This window comes from Stomoxys calcitrans, chromosome 2 (assembly GCF_963082655.1).
Source record: "Stomoxys calcitrans chromosome 2, idStoCalc2.1, whole genome shotgun sequence".
Taxonomy (NCBI): Eukaryota; Metazoa; Arthropoda; class Insecta; order Diptera; family Muscidae; genus Stomoxys; species Stomoxys calcitrans.
In genome coordinates, this window is record NC_081553.1 from 15,269,058 (window position 1) to 15,289,177 (window position 20,120).

The 20,120-nt window shown below is 36.8% G+C and overlaps 1 long non-coding RNA gene across 5 annotated transcripts in view; it reads left to right on the forward strand.

Annotated features, from left to right (window-relative positions):
- The window catches only part of LOC106082221 (uncharacterized), a 119,563-nt gene that overhangs the window by 59,602 nt on the left and 39,841 nt on the right, over positions 1-20,120 (forward strand). For all 5 annotated transcript variants that reach the window (XR_001220463.2, XR_009397427.1, XR_001220461.2 and 2 more), the window contains one exon: positions 17,074-17,097. This is a non-coding gene — a long non-coding RNA (uncharacterized LOC106082221). The remainder of the gene's footprint in view (positions 1-17,073; positions 17,098-20,120) is intronic.

Here is a 20,120-nt window from a genome sequence, read left to right on the forward strand (position 1 = left end):
TGTTAAAAGTCATAAGAGAAGCAGCTGTACAAAATTTCTGCCAAATCGGATGTGAATTAAGCCCTCTAGAGACTCAAGAAGTCAAGATCCGAGATCGATTTATATGGCAGCTATATCAGATTATATACCGATTTGCGCCATACTGAGCACAGTTATTGTAAGTCATAACAAAACATCTCATGCAAAATTTCAGCCAAATCGAATGAGAATTACGCCCTCTAGAGGCTCAAGAAGTCAAGACCCAAGATCGGTTTATTTGACAGCTATACCAGATCATGAACCGATTTGAATCATACTTAGTGCAGTTGTTGAAAGTGATACCAAAAAACCATGGGCAAAATTTCATTCCAATCAGTCGATAATTGCGCCCTCTAGAGGCTCAAGAAGTCAAGACCCAAGATATAAACCGATCTTGGGTCTTGATGACAGCTATATCAAAACTGAAACCGATTTAAATCATACTTAGCACAGTTGTTGGAAGTGATACCAAAACACCATGTGCAAAATTTCAGTCAAATCGGATGATAATTGCGCCCTCTAGGGGCTCAAGAAGTAGAATAGAGAGATCGGTTTATGTGGGAGCTGTATCAGGCTATAGACCGTTTCGGACCATATATGACAAGTATGTTGAAGGTCATAGGAGAAGCCGTTGTACAAAATTTCAGCCAAATCGGATAACAATTACGCCCTTTGGAGGCTCAAGAAGTCAAAATTCAAGATCAGTTTATATGGCAGCTATATCAGGTTATGGATCGATTTGAACCATATTTGACTCAGTTGTTAGAAGTCATAACGAAACACCTCATGCAAAATTTCAGCCAAATCAGATAAGAATTGCGCCCTCTAGTGCCTCAAGAAGTCAAGATTGAAGATCGCTTAAGATGGCAACTATGTCAGGGTATGGACAGATTTGCGCCATACGATGCAAAGTTGTTGAAAGTCAAAACGAAATACGTTGTGCAAAATTTCAGCAAGCCGTTATTGGTTTTAGTACCAAACCGCCACCTAATGAACCAAAATAAAACAAGTAAAAGCGTGCTAAGTGTTTTAGGAACAAACCCAAAAACTTAATACAAAATAAATTTAGTTGAAGGTCATAATTTGATTCTACATACCAAACTTCCGTCACACCAGAAAAAATTAAAGCTTCTAGGAACCGAACAAGGATGATCGAGAGACCACTATACGTGGGAGCTATATCAGGTTATAGACTGATTTGGATCGTATTTGGCAAAGTTGTTTGAAGTCGTAACAGTTCGCCACGGCTTGTAAGGGCTCAAGAAGTCAAATTGGAAGATAAGTTTTATGTGAGAGCTATATTAGGTTAAAGACCAAGATCGGTTTATATGGGGGCGATATCAGGATATTGACAGATTTTAACCGTAATTAGCACATTTGTTGGAAGTCATAACAGAACACCGCGTGCAAAATTTCAGCCAAATCGGAGAAAAATTGCGACTTTCAAGGGCACAAGAAGACAAATCGGGAGATCGCTTTATATGGGGGCTATATAAGGTTATTGACCGATTTAGACCGTACTAGACAGAGTTGTTGGAAGTCATAACGGAACACTACATACAAAATTTTAGCCAAATCGGACCAAAATTGCGGCTTGTAAGGAATCAAGTAGTCAAATCGGGATATCGGTTTATGTGGGAGCTATATAAGGCTATAGAGCGATTTATATCGTACTTGGGACAATTATTGGAAGTCGTAACAGAACTCTACATGCAAAATTTTAGCCAAATCGGACAAAAATTGCTGCTTGTAAGGGCTCAAGAAATCAAATCGGGAGATCGGTTTATATGGGAGCTATATCAGGTTATATAATGATTTAGACCGTACTTGGACAGTTATAAGAAGTCATAACAGAACACCGCGTGCATAATTTCATCCAAATCGTACAAAAATTGCGGCTTCCAGGGGCTCCATCCGTCTGTAGAAATCACGATAGCGGTCGAACGCGCAAAGCCAGCCGCTTGAAATTTTGCACAGATACTTCTTATTGATGTAGGTCGTTGTGGATTACAAATGGGTCATATCGGTCCAGATATGGATGCTGCTTCCATATCAATCAATCTCCCAATTTGACTTCTTGAGCCTTTATAAGCCGCCATTTTTGTCCGATTCAGCTTTGACTTTCAATAACTGCACTAAGTAAAGTCCAAATCGGTCTATAAGCTGGTATAGCTCCCATGTAAACCGATTGCCCTATTTGACTTCTTGATCCCCTAAAAGCCGCAATTTTTGTCCGATATGGTTAAAATTTTGAACGTGGTGTTCTTTTACAACTTCCAACAACTGTGACAAACACCCTTGAAATCGGTTTATAATCTGATATAGCTTCCATATAACCAATTCCCGATTTGATTTCTTGAGCCCAACTACTGTGGTATTCTGTTACAACTTCCAACTACTGTGACCAGTACGGTTCAAATCGTTCCGTAACCTTATATAGCTTCCATACAAACCGATCTACCGACTGTACTTCTTGTGCCCGTAGATAGCATAATTCTTAGCAGATTTGGCTGAAATTTTGCGTAATTTCGCCAACGTCCTTGCCAAATATGGCATGATCCGGTCTATAACCTTATAAAACACCCATAAAATCCGACCTACCGATTTTACTTCCTTAGCCACCGTAGCTCGTTGGTTGGCATGTAAGCCTATGACGTTGAACGCTTGGGTTCGAGTCCTGGAGGGAGCATCACAATAAATTTTCAGCGGTGGTTGTCCCCTCCTAATGCTGGCAACATTTGTGAGGTACTATGCCATGTTAAAACTTCTCTCCAAAAAAAGTTGTCGCACTGCGGAACGCTGTTCGGATCCGGCCATAAAAAAGAGGCTCCTTATCATTGAGGTTAAACTTGAATGGGTCAGCACTCATTGATATGTGAGAAGTTTAACCCCGTTCCTCAATGTTCATGGGCAAATTTGCAGTTCTTCAATTCCACTGGAAGCGTAAATTCCTGAATTTTGTTCCTGAACTTCTACACGCAAAAAACTAAAACGTTTTGGTCATTTTTTCATATAAACCGATCTGATTTCTTGAACCCTTACAAGCCGCAATTATTGTCCGATTTGTTATGACTTCCAACAAGTGTGCCAAATTGAGGTATCTTTACCAATTTCACAGTATCAAGTTTTTTGGCCATTTTCGATTTTGAACAAATGTGGGGTGGGCCCCGCCCAAAATAAAATCCTGGCTACGTCCCTGGCTCCCATATAAACAAATCTCCCCATTTGACTTCTTGAGTCCCTGGAAGCCTCAATTTTCTCCCGATTTAGCTGAAATTTGTATAAAGTGTTTTCTTATGACTTCCAGGAACAGTGTCCAATACGATTGGAATCGGTCAAGAACCTGATATAGCTCCCATTTAAACCGATCTCCCGATTTGTCTTCTTGAGCCCTTTCAACCCTTACTTTTTGTCTGATTAAGCTACAATTTTGAACATAGTATTTTGTTATGACTTTCAACAACTGTGTCAAGTACGGTTCAAATCGGTCTATAACCTGATATAGGTCCCATAAAAACCGATCTCCCGATTTGACTTCTTTAGCCCATACTAGCCGCAATTTTTTTCCGATTTGGATGAAATTTTGCATGCAGAGTTCTGTGGCTACTTCTAAGAAGTGTGCCAAGTAAGGTCCAAATCAGTCTTTAACCTGATATAGCTGCCAAATAAACCGGTCCATCGATTATCCTTGTTCGAATTCTAAAAGCTTTGATTTTGCCGGTTTCACAGAAGTTTGGTATTTAGAATTAAATTGTGATCTTCAACAAAAAAATTTTTTTTGTATAAATTTTAGCAGAATTTTAGTAGATTCCAAAGATTCGACCCGGCGGAACTTGGCACTATTTTACTAGTTGGTCCTCACTTTGCTTTCCCTACTTGTAGGTATTAGGTTCGTACACTGTGGAAAGTTTTCAAAAAACATTGTTCCCTTATTGTAGAAATCCTCAAAAAACGTTTTTTGCAATAAGTAGATACATAGGCAACCCTCCCGTCATGAGTTTTACCATCAGTATTTATTTTATCGTAGCACAGAGGTTAGCATATCCGCCTATGACGCTGAACGCATGGGTTCGAATCCAGGCGAGAGCATAAAAAAAATTTTCTGCTGTGGTTTACTCCTCCTAATGCTTGCAACATTTGTGAGGTATTATGCCATGTAAAAACTTCTGTCCAAAGAGGTGTCACACTGCGGCACGCCGTTCAGACTCGGCTTTCTGCTTTCTTCTTTTATCATATGAATCAATAACAAATATTTTTACACAAACATAATGTGATCGTTTGAATTCTTAACACTTCGTGTCAGCTACCCTGTACATATTCAACTTATCAAATTTAGATCTATTCAGATAAAAACTATTATTTCAAATAGTATTTATAAATATAACACATTCCCAAAACAATCCCATAAAAACCCAAATTTATAGTTCAAATTAGGTAAATCAAACAAGCTGCAATCCAATCGCAAATATGTATCTCTCTCAAAATTTTCTGATTTCTCTACCCACCTTAACGAGGTTTAGCCACTGTGCTTGCGTCAAGTGAATTTCTATTTTTCCCTGATGTATGTTTGTTCGTTAATTCCTTGGTTTGTCGATAAATTTATTTCTATATACATATATACATACGTATGCATATCGATATATGTATGTATGGTTTTTCGTTTGCATTTTATTTCAATATTTTTGGTTCCCTCTTTTAGTTTTATTTTTATTACACATTTTATGTACATTCTTCGGTGTGAACGACAAACAAACTTCAAAGGGTTTGAGTCTGGGTTAGCAGAACACGAGAATACACAGTAACAGCAAAAATCATGTACCTTCTCACTTGATGGCAAAGTGTGTGCACAGTATATTTGCGAGTGTGTGTGTGTGTGTTGGATGGGGGAAAAAAAGGCAAAAGTAATACAAATACCAACACAGTACAGTTCACCTCATCTCGCACTTGCATTTTTAACGACACAATTTACACCAATACAAGCCTCCTGAATGAGAGGGAAAACTTACTAATTCGAATGCATGTGAGATAATACGGCTTGCTGTAGTAGAAACATTCCAAATGCAAACATATAGAAATGAACTCTCGCTGTGGGGAAAGAGAACCAAAGCACGACAGTTGCACTGGTAAGAGCTACAGTGTTGCCGTTTGGTTTTTTCTTCGGTGTATTAAAAGCTCAGGGGTAAAAATTAAAAATTATGTGTGATCTTAGTAAGACGCTCAGAGAGTGTCAAGATTAAAAAAAACATAATGATTTCTAGGTAAGGGATCCAATATTATCTCAGCAAAACTTTTGCTTCCAAAGATTAGAAAAAATTAAGTTTTTGGGGATCTGGATGTACTCCAAAACTGCGCCAAAGTTTTTAAATTGGTTTACAAATTCCATAATATACTGTTCTTTTAGAATGATTCCAATTTATTTTGTTGTGCATTAGAAATGGTAAAATTCCCACACAAAATCCACTAAAGAATCGAAGATAGTCTTTTTTCATATCAATTATTGCAAACCCGGCTTTGTACCGATTTACGCCATACTTAGCACAGCTGTTGGAAGTTATAAGCAAACCCTTCATGAGAAATTTCAGCCAAATCGGATGAGACTTGCGCCCTCTTACGGCTCAATAAGTCAAGATCCAATACCGGTTTATATGGCAGCTTTACCAGGTTATGAACCAAAAATGTCATGACGATCAAGAATATATATACTTTATTGGGTCTTAGACGCATATTTCGAGATGTTACAAACAGAAGGATGAAATTTGTATACCCTCATCCTACGGTGGAGGGTATAAAAATTTTACCTTTTTTGGGACATATTTGGTTTTTGAACCATATTTTAACATTATTTTAGCAAATCTGGCCAAAAATTTATAATTGGGATCCAATTTATATGGAAACTATGCGAACATTTTAAATTAGGTGAACCATATTAAAACCGCTTTATTGTTTCCCTAAATAAAAAGGCCGAAAAAAATCAAAAATCGGCCGAAAAATAAACATTTTATGACAAAAACTTAAATTAGTCAATTTTTAAGGTATTGTACAGTTTAAAATTGTTGCGAAATTGGGTAAAAAGCTTATAATAGCCGTATTATAAGCTTAAGACCCAAAATGGGCAGTTCCATGTATATGGCACCAGTATCGAAATACGAACTTTTTAACGTAAAGAATATGTACACTAAACTCAGCATGGTCGATGTTTTCCAATAAGTATGCAAAATTTGGGGACCCTAATATGTCCAGAGGCTGATGCATTGGGCTTGAAAGTTTGTCACCTCGAGCATGTCAAATTTTGAAATGCTTGCAAAACAGTCATACATGGGCCGAACAGCTTGATTCTTTCTTTAAAAAATAGAGCTCGTAAAACCCTACCTCTGGAATGTGTGCAATATCTCCAACGATCTATGAGTTTTTGGACTTACTACAAATTTTTGTTAGTCTAGATACCGTAGGTATTATTGAAATTGTGGGACTATTTGTGAACCGATTGCATCCGATAGCTGTTTCTTACATGTTTATAGCTAGGATATAAAAACTTTTGACATTTGTAAAAGAAAACACCTGCACCAAGTTAATGCGCTAGCAGTGTCTCTAGAAGATAAAAGTCCTTCCTGCCAACGGTTAACAAATGAGCACTTTATTGCAATATTTCTTAAAATCGGACGAACATATATATTGGAGCTATATCCATATCAGAGCTGATTTCGACCAAACTTAATAGATAATGTAGGTATCGTCAAGGAAAGCGTTGTGAAAAATTTTGGCAAAATTAGTAAATAAATGCGCTTACAGTAGCTCTAGGAGCAAGAATCTGGCAATGTATATTTATGAGAGCTATGTCTAAATTTGTATCAATTTCTATGAAATTCACTAGTAATGTCGAGAGAAATCCTTCCTGTCAAATTTCGAGAGAATCGGTTGACAAATGACCATTTATTACTGCAAATCGGCGGAACATATATATGGGAGCTATATCCAAATCTAAACCGATTTTCCAATTCCAATAGGCTTCGTCTCCACGCCAAAAAAAATGTATGTGCCAAGTTTTAAGACGACCGGATGAAAATTGCGAACTATAGTTTGTACACAAATTAACATGAACAGACAGACAGACATGGCTAAATCGAATCAGAAAGTGATTCCGAGTGTTACAAATAAATGCAAAGTTATAATATCCCGTACAACAGTAGAGGTGTAGGGTATACAAGTTAAAAAGGTTTTAAGTTAGGCTAAAATTGGGTATGAACTCATCTATCAATGAACTTTATCTGCCCAAAATAAAAATACTTCTTTAAAAAAATACCCTTTTCAAATTAAAAGAAAAAAATCGGCATTTTTACAGTGGAAATCGGAAAATCGGCACTTTACTATTTTTTGAAGGTAAAAATTGGCAAATCTGGCAGCCCTGGCTTAGAATAAACAAAGAAAGAGAGCGAGAGTGCGAAATGAGACCATGCAAAATAAACCAGAAGTAGTGTGTTAGGTAGGTTAGGATATGCGTTGTTGTCACACCGATAACTTTGGTGTGAAAGATGATGTTCACAAACGGTTGACTGAGAGTGAGAGAGAGCGGAACGAAGAGTAAAATGAAAGAAAAAGTTTAGGTCTGTGGGTCGGGGTCGGTCGGTTATTGGTATCAAAAAGGCGAAGGCCCCGCTGCCTGTTCTCAACAACAGCAAGCAGCCAAGCAACCCCATATGGGAAGGCAAATCATGGTTACACCTCCCTCGTCTTGCAAAGGAATGAATGAATAAAAAAATAGATAAATAATAAAAAAAAAACTTATTTTCTTTCCAATTCTTAGAAAAAAAATCTATTAGGAAAACATTGGGCTTTAAATTATAAGATAAAGGGAATAAATTAAAGAAGATTTCTTATACCTACATATTTACTTTTGAGTTCTTCTTTTCCATAATCTTTTCTTCTTTTGTCATATTGCATATAGCATATTTAAATATTCCTTATAGTATATAAGTAGATAGTTGCCATAGATTCTATTATTTTATATATAAACTTTTAATAATATTTTGGTTTAAGTGAAAGATACTTTGGAAAATTTCATTTGCCATATTCTGCTACAACATGACAGTTGTAGTTTTTTTTATTTTTGCTTTGTTTTGTTTTGTACAGAACACAACAAAAACCCTCAATATTTTATTCCTTGTTTGTGGTAGAGTGAAAAACAACAACGCCAACAACAAAATAAACACTCGGCAACGACGCAACTGCTGTAAGGTAGCAGCAGCAGCAGTTGCTGCCTCTGTCTCAAACAACAACAGTGGCGTCAACAGCAGCAGCCGTCATAATGAAATGAACGTGGAGAAGAAGAAGAAATGTGTGGGGTTCGTATGTGTGTTCGCTAATTCGTTGTACCGAGAAGACAGTAGGAAATGAGCGAATATGACGACAATATGATGGACTACAACAGCGACGACGACGGCGACAACGATTCTAAACGAATCAACGTAGCCGCCTGTATTTTTGTTTTTTTTTTTTGCTCTGTTATTGAAAACGACGACCGAAGAAGGTAGAGAACTAAACTAAACTTTCCATATGGTCTGGTATGGATAGCTGTGGCATTGAGAATTGAAACCTTTGTGCGATCGTACGAAAACGGATATAGCGGCTCTAAGTGTTCCTCGAGATATGTACAACTACCACTAATTTACAAACAAAGAAACCACAAAAAAAAACCCTACACAAACACAATATAATTTCTTTAGAAAGGACAAAAAGTTATAAAATGATGTCCATAAATGCAATTGATTTTAAAGATAAAAAATTGAATAACTAACCAAAAAACAACAAGCTAAAAAAAGATAACTAGTGATTTTTTTTATCAAAAAAAGTAAAAACAAAACACCGTGCTATGAAAATGTTTCCAAAAAAAAACTTGTGAATTAAGCAAAAATGTGTTGCCTCTCTTAAAGAAACCCTTCCCCCCATCACCAAGTGAGTATAAGAGAAAAAAAAAACGAAGCAAAAAACCCCAATTTCTGCAAACAAACAGGCAAGACGTATTGCGTCGTAATATAAAAACTTATGGGCTAAACAAATTTTGCCAACAAAGAATAATTTTTGCATTCTTTCTTAATTTGGTCATCTACGTTCCCTTGCAACAAAGTCGCTGGGTTTTTTAGTCAATCGCCTATACGTCTGTCCGCCCTTTTCATTACCCTTTGGGACAGCTGGCGACTCAAACCCCCAACCCTAGCCCATTTGCGATGTGTGGTGAAATTCATTCTAAATTTTATTTGCTGAAAACGCCGCCTTGCTTTCTTCTCCTTAAACCTAAAGGCAAGAACGCAAATAAAACAAAAAAAAATTCAATAAAAATTAAGGCAAATCGCTAAAGACAAATTGTTGGTATTTCTCTTTGGCAAATCTGCGTGTTTCTTTCTTCGTGCTTCCTCCTATTATCGGTGTTTTTTTTTTTTTAATGAGCCCTGCAACAATGTTGTTGCTTGCCACACAGCAACTGCCACCGTCCATGGTGTTACGACAGCAGAGCTTTAAACATGACAACAATGATTGCAAATGCTAATGAAGCTTAATTTGCTGCCTTACAAGTCATACCGAAAATATATAAACGCACACACACACAGACACATTCCACTGCAGGCTAAAATGGGTGGGTTTGTGAAATTACAGTGTTGCCATTTTATAGTAGGTACGAGTACAAGCAGAATAAGAAATTGTTGTAGCCTAATGTTTTTTGTAATGAAATACACACAGAAAGGAGAACTGGTAGGACATATTCAAGTCTAGACTCAGAATCTATAATCTCAAAATTGAGTTTTTATATTTTTATAAATGGAGAAACAGCACCGACACCAAAATTCTGATTAGAGATTTTAACCTACAAGTATTTTACATTCGATAGGATGACTTATGTTTATGGTTGACTGTATAGTTGAGATTATCAAAAAGGGTTTTCGATCCATACGGGGGAGTACATTACCCTTAATGTACTACCCAAACATAAAAGTAACCCGATCGGGACAATATGGGATTCAAATGAAAGGTATTCAGAAGTAGAGTACGAGTTTGATAATAAAAGCTGGGTCCAAGTACTTGGGGGGCCGCCCCAGCCCCAAAACCCTTAAAATAGGTTTATTTGACGATCATGACAATATGGGACTCAAATGAAAGGTATTCAGGAGAAGATTACGAATATGGTCAGGAATTAGGAATAGGCTTTATAATTACGGTCCCTCCCCCGTTACCCCAAAAACACCACCCAAAATCTAAAGTGGACCGATCGGGACAATATGAGTATCAAATGAGAATTATGCGGGAGTAGATAACGAATCTGGCTTACAAATTCATGTCGAAGTATAGGGGGTCACCTGCCCCCACAAAAATGCCCAAAATCGGCATATTAGGCAATCACGGATAGGGACTCGGTTTGTTTGTTCCGTATAGACTGAAAAACGGCAGAACCGTTTTTCTTGAAATTTTCGCATCTTGTGTAGGATGGTCTGGAAGGAAACATAGGCTATAAAATTTTTCAGTATCGTAAAGGGGGACAGACCCTCCTGCTTATGACAATAACACAACCCAAAATCAAAAGTGGACCGATCGGGACAGTATAGTATCAAATGAATGGCATTGGAGTAAAATACGAATATAGTATTAAAAGTTCTATATGGGTCTCAAATGAAAAGTATAGAATCTGGCATACAAAATCAAATCGAAGTATAGGGGGTTACGACACCCCTTAAAAAACGCCATTAGACCCATTATGTCTATATGATACTTGGCTGAACCGATTTTTCTAAAATTTTCATAGATAGTGTACGTTTGTCTGGAAGAAAACATAGGCTATATAATTTTTAGATCTCGAGTGGAGGCGGACCCTTCCCCTTACCCCAAAAAAGCCACCCATATTCGAAAGTGGTCCGATGGGCACAATAAGAGTATCAAATGAAAGGTATTGAAGACCATAAAACAAATATGGTATTAAAATTTGGGTCCAACAACCCAGCGGGCCCTCCCCAAACCCAAAACTCCTCCAAGCAGGTATATCCGAAGTTCATGTCAATATAGATTTCAAATATGTGATAAAACATTAAGTCCAAGTAATGGGAGGTCGCCCATCCCCAAATGGGCGTATGTGGGCCTCAAGTAAAGGTATTTGGGAGTACAATACGGATCTGATTTCCAAATGTGGGACCTTCTCCAACAGTAGAAATTAACCGACCAAATGAAAGGTATTAGAGATTAGGAAACGAATATGATAATCAATTTTGGGGCCAAGTGTTTGGGGTAAGCCTCATCCCATAAACTTCCCTCTAACCAATGGCAATATGGGGTTAAAATAAATGATATTTGAGAGAAGAGCACGATGCGTTTTTTTAGGGCCAAGTGTCTGGGAACCAACTCACCCCGAAAACACCCATAAATCGGAAATAGATATTTATGGGTCAGGACAATATGGGACTCAAATGAAAGGTAGTTGAGAGTAGATAACGAATTTGATATCCAATTTTGGATTTGTCGAATTTGGTCTAAATCGGACCAAATTTCGATATAGCTGCTATGGGGGCATGAATTATGCATTTTTCATCGGATTATGACGAAAGGTGGTTTACATATATACCCGAGGTGGTGGGTACTTATACGTACTACTATGGGAGTATACTCTTCTAGTCATTCAATTTTTAACGCATATAAATATTTATCTAGGACCCCAAAAAGTATCTATATATATTTTTGATTGTCTTGACATTCCAATGCTGCCATTTCACGATTAGACATGTCATATGTAACTTCAATCTTCTGAACAAATCGCGTACAAAAAATTGTATATGACAAATGTATATTGGAATCAATATGCAACTTTTTCGATTAAATCGAGCTTTTATTTAAAAACGAGTAAGAGCGTGCTAAGTTCGGCCAGGCCGAATCTTATATACCCTCCACCATGGTTCGCATGTGTCTAGTTCAATGCGCGGTATCTCTTTTTAGGCAAACAAAGAATATTGATCAAGAACTGTTATGCTATTGGAGCTATATCAAGTTATAGTCCGATTCGGACCATAAATGAATGCAGGACATTGTAGAAGTCATTGTGTAATATTTCAGTTCATTCGGATAAGAATTGCGTCTTGTAGAGGCTCAAGAAGCAAAATCAGGAGATAGGTTTATATGGGAGCTGTATCAAGCTATTGATCGATTCAGACTATATTAGACACGTAAGTTGAAGGTCATGAGAGAAACCGTTGTGAAAAATTTCTGCCAATTCTGCCAACAAACTCATGCAAAATTTCAGCCAAATCGGATGAGATTTGCGCCCTCTAGAGGCTCCAGAAGTCAAGATCCAAGATCGGTTTATATAACAGCTATACCGGATTATGAACCAATTTGAGCCATACCTAGTATAGTTGGTGATAGTGATACCACAACACTACGTGCAAAATTTCAGTCAAATCGGATGAGAATTGCGCCCTCTAGAGGATCAAGAAGTCAAGACCCAAGTTCGGTTTATATGGCAGCTATATCAAAACATGGACCGATTTGAACCATACTTAGCGCACTTATTGGAAGTGATACCAAAACACCATGCGCGAAATTTCATTCAAATCGGACGAGAATTGCGCCCATTAGAGGTTCAAGAAATCAAAACCCAAGATCGGTTTATATGGCAGCTATATCAAAACATGGGCCGATTTGGCCCATTTACAATCCCAAACAACCTATATTAATAAATAGTATTAGTGCAAAATTTCAAGCGGCTAGCTTTACTCCTTCGAAAGTTTGCCTGCTTTGGACAGACAGTCGGACGGACGGGCAGACGACGACGACTGGCTAGATCGACTTAAAACGACATGACGATCAAGAATATATATACTTTATGGGATCTGAGAAGCATATTTCGAAGAGTTACAAACAGATTGACGAAATTAGTATGGAGGGAGGGTATAAAAAAGTACAATACATATGAGAATACATGCCGATTAGAGCGCTCTCTATTCGTATACGACGTACATAAAACAAGTCCTGTGAATACAGAAAGTGAAAGCTCCTATGACATGTCTGATCATGTAATACGAGCTTAAGTCGTTGTAGCCATGTTCACTTGTCCGTCCATCCCCCTGTCCGTCCGTCTGTGCAAAATCACGATAACTGCCGAACGAATAAAGTTATTCGCTTGAAATCTTGCACACATACTTCTTATTGGTGTAGGTCTTTGGGGATAGCAAATGGTTCAGTTAAGGATATAGGTTTAGAGTAGGATATAAATCGATGTCCCGATTTGACGTATTGAGCCCCTGATCGCAGCAATTGTAATCCGAATTGGTTGAAACTTTGCACGTAAGGTTCTGTTTCGACTTCCAACAACTGTAGGAAGCACGAGGTCAAAAAGGTCAATAACCTGATATAGCTCCCAAATAAACCGATCTCCCGATTTAAAATAATGAGCCCCGGGAAGTTGCAATTGTTTTCCGATAAGGTAGACATTTTGCACGTAGTGTTCTGTTTCGACTTCCAAGAATTAGCACAAGTACATTCCAAATTAGTCCATAGCCTGATATAGCTCCAATAGAAACCGATTGAGCCCCTAGACGTCGCAATTGTTGTCCGATTGTTTCAGTGTGTAGTGTTCTGTTACGAACACTTCTACGGCGCCAAGAGGTTTAAATTTTTGGCTGAACTGGCAGACATTTTATATGTAAAGCACGCATATGCACTCCAACTAAGTTCGTTTGGTTAAGTTTTAGTGCAATCCATGGTGGTGGGTTCCCAAGATTCGGCTCGAACGAATTTAGCACATTTTTTGCTTATTTTTAAATAAAGCCAAAAAATTAACAAATGATCATTTCACACGTCTGTTTAGCGAACGGATCTTTGTAATATGTAAATAAATTGATGAGATTGTCTTACAATGACAAGAAATAGAATAATGACATTATCATCTATGAATATCTTGTAAATCTTCCATCTACATACAGTATTTCTTTGTAATTTTTTCCCTCTTGCATTGTGGGCTTTTCACTCTGACTGAAAATTTGTTTCGAAGCAGCAAAGATTTTCTTTTTTTTTTGTTTTTCTTGTGCAAAATAAATAAACAATTGCCAACATGAATATAAACAATCGGATGTATTAATCAAAAAATAAAGCAGCAAATGCCCAAAGACGATTAATATGCATAGATCTAGGAATACTAAAAGAATGATAATAAGAAGAAGATACAACGTAATGAAATCAGATTCATATAATCGTTAAAAATAATAAACAATCTGGTTATATAATTAATATGTTATATATGAGAAGACTCATACATGCAAATGCAACATCCGCTTTCACTAATACATCGGTATTGTCAGTAATGACGACAATCGCCATATGCTTGTGTGAACAAAATTATGACCCAAGTGCATAGTGCTGTTGAATGCATCATATCGATTATATTCATTATACTAACATTAAATAAGGAGAGTGAAGGTCTATTGCTAAGAGATATTGATACAATAAAGGTTCTTAACTGTTCTTAAGGGTAATTGTTGTCTTAATAACTGTTTACAGTACTTTGAATTTAAGCAAGTCCGAATCTTATATACCCTCCACCATGGATCGCATTTGTCGAGTTCTTTTCCCGGCATTTTTTCTCAGGCAAAAAGAGGATAAAAGAAAAGATTTGCTCTGCTATTAGAGCGATATCAAGATATGGTCCGGTTCGGACCACTATTAAATTATACATTGGAGAACCTGTGTACAAAGTCAGCAAATTCGAATAAGAATTGCGCACTTGTGGGGCTCAAGAAATAGAATAGAGAGATCAATTTATATGGGAGCTGTATGGGGCTATAGACTGATTCAGACCATAATAAACACGTATGTTGATGGTCATAAGACCAGGCAATTTTCAGGCAAATCGGATAATAATTGCGACCTCTAGACACTCACGAAGTCAAGTCCCCAGATCGGTTTATATGACAGCTATATCAGGTTATGAACCGATTTGAATTATACTTGGATATCATAACAAAATACTTTGTGCAAAATTTCATTCAAATCGGATAAGAATTGCGCCCTCTAGTGATTCAAGAAGTCAAGACCCCAGATACGTTTATATGACAGCAATATCAGGTAATGGACCGATTTGAATTATTCTTAACGCTGTTGTTGGAAGCCATAACAAAACACGTCGTGCTAAATTTCAGCTAAATCGGATAATAATTGCGCCCTCTAGACGCTCGAGAAGTCAAGACCCCAGATAGGTTTATACAGCTATATCAGGTTATGAACCGATTTGAATCATACTTGACACAGTCGTTGGATATCATAACAAAATACTTTGTGCAAAATTTCAGCCAAATCGGATAATAATTGCGGCGTCTAGTGGCTCAAGAAGTCAAGACCCAGATCGGTTTATATGGCAGCTATATCAGATTATGAACCGATTTGAATTATACTTAACACAGTTGTTGGAAGTCATAACAAAACAAATTTCAGCCAAATCGGATAGGTTTATATGACAGCTATATCAGGTTATGAACCGATCTCAAGAAGACAAGATCCCAGATCGGTTTATATGACAGCTATATCAGGTTATGGACCGATTTGAACTATTCTTAGCACAGTTGTTAAAAGTCGTAACAAAACACCTCATGCAAAATTTCTGCCAAATCGGATAATAATTGCGGCCTCAAGTGGCTCAAGAAGTCAAGACCCCAGATCGGTTTATATGGCAGCTATATCAAAATATGGACCGATTTGAATTATACTTAACACAGTTGTTGGAAGTCATAACAAAATAAATTTCAGCCAAATCGGATAATAATTGCTCCCTCTAGACTCTCAAGAAGTCAGGACCCCAGATAGGTTTATATGACAGCTATATCAGGTTATGAACCGATCTCAAGAAGACAAGATCCCAGACGGTTTATATGGCAGCTATATCAGGTTATGGACCGATTTGAACTATTCTTAGCACAGTTGTTGTAAGTCGTAACAAAACACCTCATGCAAAATCGGATAATAATTGCGGCCTCAAGTGGCTCCAGAAGTCAAGACCCCAGATCGGTTTATATGGCAGCTATATCAGATTATGAACCGATTTGAATTATACTTAACACAGTCATAACAAAACAAATTTCAGCCAAATCGGATAATAATTGCACCCTCTAGACTCTCAAAAAGTCAAGACCCCAGATAGGTTTATATGACAGCTATATCAGGTTATGCACCGATCTCAAGAAGTCAAGATCCCAGATCGGTTTATATGGTTAGCGTGCTTTCGACAGACAGACGGACGGACAGACAGACAGACAGACGGACAGAGGGACGGACGGACATGGCTAGTTCGACTTAGAATGTCTGGCGTGGATCTATGACATTGATCAAACAATCACCAAACTACAGAGGCGGCAGTAGGAAACCTGGTTGAATTGAAAGAAGTTTCGGATCGGCGTCCGAGTGGGCTACAAACTCGCATTTAGCACTATGGAACAGAGAAAAGTCCGGAAGGACAGCGAAAATACTAGGGGGGTGGTCTTACAATGCAAATTTCCCCATGAGCATTCCATTAAGAAACAGGGCCAAACTTCTCACATATCAACGATTTAAACTTAAATCGTTTAATGATCGACTTTTTAAAGCCGAGTCTGAATGGTGAGCCGCTATGTGACACCTCTCTAGGGAGAAGTTTTTACAATGCATAGTACCTCAAAAATATTGCCAACATTAGAAGGGGATAACAACCGCTGAAAATTTTTCTCTGGTATTCTCGCTAGAATTCGAATCCAGGCATTCAGAGTTAAAGGCGAACATGATAACCTCTGACCTCCGGTATTTTCTAAATCGTACACCCAAAAAAATCGGTTCAGCACTCATAAAAAAATCTTAAAAATCTAGTTGAGCTATTATAGCAAAATGTATGCAGTTTCATAACAGCAGACTGACTGCTAAAATGTTCTTTAACCATTCAATCGAAACTTCTATCTATGCCCGACCATTTTGCTTAAAAATAATTTTTTTTTTTTAAAGTAAGAAGGATTTTTGTTTTTTTTTATTAAATTTACTAACTTATTTTTTCTCTTTCTGATTTTACAGATATTTGACTTAAAATGAATACAGGTAAATATTTAAATGGTCCTTATTGAGTTGATTTTATCGACTCATATAGGAAAAATTAAAATTTCATCTAAAATGTCTTGTCTAAAATTGACCCTTTGTTTGTATACTTCCATTTAAAAAAAAAAAAAAAAAAAAAAAAAACATTCACAAGTGCTCAATTTCACCTCAAACTTAGGCCTTATCACTGGCAGCACCTCTTATCGCCTGGACAATGACCATTATATTCAATACCTTCATATTTGCTTTGTTTCAATTCCTTCATAGCAGCCACGCTGTCTGCATAACATAACCCCCCCCCCCCATTTGGCTATTTTTATAGACCTTTTTCAATAATGCCTCGAAAGGTTACACGTCAACGTTCTTAGAAAATCACCTAAACAAAAAGCCAATGTGACAGTATTTAGAATAGTAAGACTATTAAGGGCAACACTTTGTACTCTTGTCGGCTCCTGTTGCAAAATGTTTCGACGGCATTTGTTATTATATATGAAAAACTATTTATAACAAAAATTCTTTTTGAAAGGCTTCACAAACTATTGGAAATAACATAGAAAAAATCTAAAAAGAAATATCGCCTAGTTTGGTAACAAACATTGATATCGATTTCATTGTTTTGTAACCATGAACTGAGATATGACATCATTTGGGGGGAAAATCAATAATGATATCAGTTTCCTGTTTGGAAACTTTTTCTTTTGTTTCGTTTTCAGTGTTTTATGAATTTAAATATTTATATAAGCAAAGTTGGAAATTGCATTAACAACTAACAAGTTCACTAGCAATTTTCTATTACATGTCGGCGGCATTTGTTTAATTTTTAATTGCTATTTAAACATTGTGGTGCACAGTGGCTCAAAGCATAAACTTTGAAGAAAGCTTTTTCTTCTGAGTATGTTTAAAAAGAAATTTATTCATGATGGAATTCAAGCGTAATATTATGATTGAGTAATATTTGGATAGAAAATCACAACCGGATATAGTTGGCGATCTCAAATACCTCATAGTGAACAATATGTTTGTATATCGCACATTAAATCGTTATAATGATAAAGCTTGACCCTCAATTCCCTTGCCCGATTTTGCTGAAATTTCCTATTTTTTCTGGTTTTTTCGACTCGAGGTCATGAAAACAATTATTAAAAAAACTGATGGCTTTATTTTTGAAAATTGTTTTATTAATGAAAAATGCAATATTTCGAAAACCACCAGTTTTCTTCCGCAGGGAATTTCAATTATTCTTAACAATTTTAAACAACTTTCTTCTAACAATATAAAACTTATTTCATATATTCATTATTTAGAGCATTTATATTAAAATAGTGTTTAGTTTAAAATTTTTTTAGAATTTACAAAAAAAAATTACAAATCTTTTTTTTTACATCCGACGTTCTTACAACAAAAAATATTATTTTTCTTAATATTTTATGACTAATAAGAGAAGAAAAGTGTATGTTAATGACTTTGACATAAAATCGCACCTGCTGTCAAAAGTAGCATAAATTATTTTCTTTAATATAGAAACCATCAAATTTTTTGTTTGATTTTTTGAGCTATAAAAAATTGCTGACTTTCGACAAACCAATTTTCCCCAAAAATATGACCTTATATGACTAGAAAATAATCTTTCACCAGGCGTTTGTTGTTTTAAACATTCCTTCGTAAAGACTAAATTTTCCTATCGCTGTACAGTTAGATGATAAACAAGTAAAAAAGCCGGGCCGAACTTTTGATACCCACCACCTCGGGCATATATGTAAACCCCCTTTCGTCATTATCCGGTGGAAAATGCATAATTTATGCCCCCATAGCATCTTCATGGAAATATGGTCCGATTTGAACCAAATTCGACACGAATATTGAGAGGTCTAATAAGTACAAGTCATTGTTAAATTTTGTAGACCAAAATATTGACCATAACCAAATATAGAGCGATCTGTACCATATTAAGGTCGGATATCGTGAGGCTCAGAAAAACTCACTGTTTCAAATTTCAGCGAAATCGGGTAATAAATAAAGCTTTTATGGGCTACAGTCCCTTTATCGGCAGATCGGTCTATATGGCAGCTATATCTAAATGAAGTCCGATCTGCACCATATTTAGTTCAGATGTTGGGAGGCTTAAAATAAGCCACTGTTTTAAATTTCAGCGAAGTCGGACAATAAATAAAGCTTTTATGGCCTTCAGACCCTTTATCGGCAGATCGGTCTATATGGCAGCTATATCTAAATAAGATCCGATCTGTACCATATTTAGGTCATATGTTGGGGGGCTTAAAGTAACCCACTGATCTAAATTTCAGTGAAATCGGGTAATAAATAATGCTTTTTTGGTCTGCAGACCCTTTATCAGGATTTAGGTTGGGTATCAGGGGGCTGAAAATAACTCACTGTTTTAAATTTCAGCGAAATCGGATAAAAAATAAAGCGTTTATTGCCTTCGGACCCTTTATCGGCAGATCGGCCTATATGCCAGCCATATCTAAATAAGATCCGATCTGTACCATATTTAGGTCAGATGTCGGGAGGCTTAAAGTAACCCACTGATTAAAATTTCTGCAAAATCGGATAAAAAATAAAGCGTTTATTGCCGTCAGACCCTTTATCGGGAGATCGGTTCATATGGCAGCTATATCTAAATATAGTCCGATCTGGACCATATTAAGGTCAAATGTCGGGAGGCTCAAAAAAATCCACTGATCTAAATTTCAGCGAAATCGGGTAATAAATAAAGCTTTTATGGTCTCCAGACCCTTTATCGGGAGATCGGTCTATATGGTAGCTATATCTAAATATAGTCCGATCTGAACCATATTTGACTCAGATGTCGGAAAGCCTCAAACTACTAACTGTTTCAACAAAATCGGATGAAAAATAATGTTTTTATGGGCATTAGACCCTTTATCGGAAAATCGGTCTATATAACAGCCATCTTCAAATATGGTCCGATTTAGCCCGTTCAAGAACTTAACAAGCGTGCATCAAAAGGACGTATCTGTGCCAAATTTCTGCTCAATATCTCAATA